Consider the following 5,492-nt stretch of genomic DNA (forward strand, 5'->3'; position numbering starts at 1 on the left):
ACTCCCAGCATCTTCTTCCACAGTGTAAAAATGGAGGGGATGACCGGGAGTTGTGCAACCCATTTTTTTTTTAATTGGATACCACAGGTATTTGGAAAGTGAATAATTGGGCAAGAGCAGAGCCGGCCCTAGGCATAGGCAAACTAGGCAACTGCCTAGGGCATTTGGCATGCCTAGGGGCATGAGCAGCTTCTGCTGATTAAAATGATATGCAACATGCCTATATTCTGTGTGTAGCATTTTGTATGCAGATACAGCCACAGTCTCACACAGTATATAGGCATGCTGCATATCATTTTAATCTGCAGAAGCTGCTTGTCCATCCTAGCCACATAGCGATGCAAATAAGATGCATTTTCATAAAAAATAGGCACCTGCCGTTAGCAGAGTTGCCAGCTGACTCACGCCAGGCATCTCCTGCTGCATGGTGTATTGATGCATGATTTATGAGGACACATCTGTATCCAATCAGAGGCAGAGGTCATAGTGTTAGCGGCCATGTGAGTGCTGTGTTTGTGTGAGTGGGTTGGTTGTGTAATAGTGTTTGGCATATGTGTAAGCGGAATTAAGTGTGTCATATGTATAAATGCATTGATAATGAGCGGCAAATGTATAAGGGGCACAATGTGTGTCTTTATGTGTATAAGGGCATTAATAATGTGCGGCATATGTGTAAGGGACATTATGTGTATAAGGGCATTAATAATGTGCGGTATATGTGCAAGTGACATTATGTGTATAAGGGCATTAATAAAGGTTGGCATAATGTGTAAGGTGCATTGTGTTTCTAAGGACATTAATAATGTGTCATATACGTAAGGGGCATTACTGTGTGGTATTAGGTGTATAAATGCATTACTAATGTGTTGCATTATGTGTATAAGGTGCTCTACTGTGTGGCGTAACATATAGAAATGGCACTACTGTGTGGCCTAATGTGAATAAAGAGCAATATGGTGTGGTATAATGTGCATAAGGAGCAATTCAGTGTGATGTTATGTGAATAAGGGGCTCTACTGTGAGGAGTAATGGATATAAGGTAAAGTGGTACTACTGTGTGATGTAACATGAATTAGGGACACTATCACATGATAAATTGTGAATAAAGTTGCAGTACTGTGTGGTATAATTTGAATTGGAGGCATTATTGTGTGGCCATGCCCCTTGCCAGCAAAAACACACACCTTTTTGGGCTGTGTCACCAAATGTGCGCACTGTTCCTGTTTAAAATATAGGGGATGGGAACACCAAAATAAGGACTGCTATGGGTGAGGGGTGATGGTGCTGGGAAAGAGGCGCAAGGTCAGAGGTGGAACTAGCGGTGGTGCTAGGGTAGGGGGCACCAGCCAAAATCTTGCCTAGGGCATCATTTTAGTTAGGGACGGCTCTGGGCAAGAGGTCCACAAATTGGATACCTCCCTTAGATGCAGGGCTGGCGCAAACCACTCAGCAAAGGGATACAGTGCAGGGAGGTGACAGGAATGGAGAGGCGCTCTCCCTGCTCTGCATTCCTGTACTGAGCTGATGTCCCCCTGCTGCTGCTGCGCCTGTCACACTCTATGACAGGCAGCAGGGCCTCCGAGTCCTCTTCCCCTCCCCTGTGTCAGTGCAGTGTGCTGACCTAAAAGGGGGCGGAGCTACAGAGGACCAGGCTGAACAGGCGGATGATCTACTCCAGCTTCGGCCTGCAGACTTCCTTAGGTACGAGGATTGAAAGAGAGTGAGTGAGTGAGTGAAAGTGTGTGTGTGTGTGTGTATATATATATATATATATATGTATGTATGTATGTATGTGTAATATATATGTGACTGTGTATGTGTGTAATTTATGTACAGTGTGTGTGTGTGTGTGTGTGTGTGACTATGCAGAATATTGTATGTAAGCGGCACTGGTACAGGGGGCGTTACGTGTGTAAGCATAACTGCTACAGGGGGCCTTGTGTGTGTAAGCGTCACTGGTACAGGGGGCGTTGCGTGTTTGTAAACGTCACTGCTACAGGGGGTGTTGCGTGTGTAAGCGCCACTGGTACAGGGGGCGTTTCGTGTTTGTAAGCGTCACTGCTACAGGGGGTGTTGCGTGTGTAAATGTCACTGCTACAGGGGCGTTACTTGTGTAAGCGTCACTGCTACAGGGGGCGTAATGTGTGTAAGCGTCACTGGTACAGGGGGCGTTACATGTGTATGCTGTGTTATGTGTGAAAGCGTAACTAATACTGGGGGTGTTACATGTGTAAGCGTTACTGGTACTGGGATGTTATGTGTGTAAGCAACACTATTATAAGGGGTATTATGTGTGTAAGTGTCACTGGTACAGGGGGTGTTACGTGATAAGTGTCACTGGTACAAAGGCGTTACGAGTGTATGCGTCACTGGTACAGGGTGGCATTACGTGTGTAGGCATTATGTCACTGGTAAAGTGGGTATTACGTGTGTAAGCATCACTGGTACAGGGGGCGTTGCGTGTTTGTAAGCGTCACTGCTACAGGGGGTGTTGCGTGTGAAAGCATCACTGCTACAGGGGGCATTACGTGTGTAAGCGTCACTGCTGCAGGGGGCATTACGTGTGTAAGCGTCACTGGTACAGGGGGCATTATGCGTGTAAGCATCACTGGTACAGGGGGCGTTACGTGTGTAAGCGTCACTGGTACAAGGGCGTTATGTGTGTATGCATCACTGGTACAGGGTGGTGTTACGTGTGTAGGCGTTACGTCATTGGTAAAGTGGGCGTTACGTGTCTAAGCATCACTGGTACAGGGAGGCGTTATGTGTGTAAGCGTCACTGGTACAGGGGCATTACGTGTGTAAGCGGCACTACTACAGGGAGCATTATGTGTATACGTGTCACTGCTTTGTAAAGTATGGGAGGGCGCAAATTTATAGTTTGCAGGATGGCGCCGAACACCCTAGCACCGGCCCTGCTTAGATGTAATGACCAATAGCCAGTAAGCCTTTAGTAAATAGAACCAATAGGTTTTTCAATAAAAACGTACACATTAGTGATTTATTGTTTTATTTACTTCTTAATTTAATGTTAATATATAGGTCATTTCTTTCATTTAGAACTCAGCATGATGTGACACATCCTGGATTTTCCAAGGAATTTTAAATCTTTCTTTCAGCTCTTTTTTACCCTGGGATTTCCCCTGATTGTAACCATGTCCTGAACTTTACACGACTGGAGAAATTGAAGATTAGCCAAATATACAAACAGTTCCTGTTACATAATATTCCAAGGAAGGATTTACAAAAGTATTATTATTATTCTGTAATGTGTGACAGAATAAGAGAACAGAGAAAAAGAGTTGAGGGAGGAAAAGAAAGAAAGAAAGAAAGAAAGAAAGAAAGAAAGAAAGAAAGAAAGAAAGAAAGAAAGAAAGAAAGAAAGAAAGAAAGAAAGGAAGGAACAATAGTGCAGATAGAAGTAATCAGCTTTTTGCTAACTGGTTTAATAAACAGCTTTGGGTGAACATATATACATGTTTATTTTGAGCAATGTGCCTGATTCAGAGATGTGCAGGGTTTCTACAGTTATGTAGCTGCATCTTTTAACGCAGTATGAAAATATGCTCCCACCTATCCTATTTGGCGGGACAATCTAATGGACTGTCGGCGGTCAGGACATTATTATTATTATTATTATTATTATTATTATTACTACCATTTATTTATTTAGCAAATACATATTCTGTTATCAGTGGTGTAACTTCCTCCCAGTCGACGGATGGCAAGAAAGATGTTTGTGCCCCCAAATGCTAACTCTTCAACTTTGTAAAACAAATGTAATCTGCTCCTCAGTAATTGTTGTTATGTGCTCTCCACACATCAGCAATTATTATAATGTGTCCCTTACACCCACATTACTTGTTATTATAATAGGCTCCTTACCACCCATTAGTAATTATTATAATGTGTCCCTTACACCCACATTACTTGTTATTATAATAGGATCCTTACCACCCATTAGTAATTATTATAATGTGTCCCTTACACCCACATTACTTGTTATTATAATAGGATCCTTACCACCCATTAGTAATTATTATAATTAGAGATGAGCGGGTTCGGTTTCTTTGAATCCGAACCCGCACGAACTTCACTTTTTTTTTCACGGGTCCGAGCGACTCGGATCTTCACGCCTTGCTCGGTTAACCCGAGCGCGCCCGAACGTCATCATGACGCTGTCGGATTCTTGCGAGGCTCGGATTCTATCGCGAGACTCGGATTCTATATAAGGAGCCGCGCGTCGCCGCCATTTTCACACGTGCATTGAGATTGATAGGGAGAGGACGTGGCTGGCGTCCTCTCCATTTAGATTAGATTTAGAAGAGAGAGAGAGAGAGAGAGAGATTGCTGTGATACTGTAGATTAGAAGAGAGTGCAGAGTGCAGACAGAGTTTAGTGACTGACGACCACAGTGACCAGTGACCACCAGAGACAGTGCAGTTGTTTGTTTTATTTAATATATCCGTTCTCTGCCTGAAAAAAACGATACACAGTCACACAGTGACTCAGTCTGTGTGCACTGCTCAGCCCAGTGTGCTGCACATCAATGTATTGTATATAAAGCTTATAATTGTGGGGGAGACTGGGGAGCACTGCAGGTTGTTATAGCAGGAGCCAGGAGTACATGATAAATAATATTATATTAAAATTAAACAGTGCACACTTTTGCTGCAGGAGTGCCACTGCCAGTGTGACTAGTGGTGACCAGTGCCTGACCACCAGTATATTAGTAGTATTGTATACTATCTCTTTATCAACCAGTCTATATTAGCAGCAGACACAGTACAGTGCGGTAGTTCACGGCTGTGGCTACCTCTGTGTCGGCACTCGGCAGGCAGTCCGTCCATCCATAATTGTATTATAATATATACCACCTAACCGTGGTTTTTTTTTCGTTCTTTATACCGTCGTCATACTAGTTGTTACGAGTATACTACTATCTCTTTATCAACCAGTGTACAGTGCGGTAGTTCACGGCTGTGGCTACCTCTGTGTCGGAACTCGGCAGGCAGTCCGTCCATCCATAATTGTATTATAATATATACCACCTAACCGTGGTTTTTTTTTCGTTCTTTATACCGTCGTCATACTAGTTGTTAGTAGTATACTACTATCTCTTTATCAACCAGTGTACAGTGCGGTAGTTCACGGCTGTGGCTACCTCTGTGTCGGCACTCGGCAGGCAGTCCGTCCAACCATAATTGTATTATATACCACCTAACCGTGGTTTTTTTTTCATTCTTTATACCGTCGTCATACTAGTTGTTACGAGTATACTACTATCTCTTTATCAACCAGTGTACAGTGCGGTAGTTCACGGCTGTGGCTACCTCTGTGTCGGCACTTGGCAGGCAGTCCGTCCAACCATAATTGTATTATATACCACCTAACCGTGGTTTTTTTTTCATTCTTTATACCGTCGTCATACTAGTTGTTACGAGTATACTACTATCTCTTTATCAACCAGTGTACAGTGCGGTAGTTCACGG

The sequence above is a fragment of the Pseudophryne corroboree genome, chromosome 9 (assembly GCF_028390025.1).
Source record: "Pseudophryne corroboree isolate aPseCor3 chromosome 9, aPseCor3.hap2, whole genome shotgun sequence".
In the NCBI taxonomy this organism is placed as follows: domain Eukaryota; kingdom Metazoa; phylum Chordata; class Amphibia; order Anura; family Myobatrachidae; genus Pseudophryne; species Pseudophryne corroboree.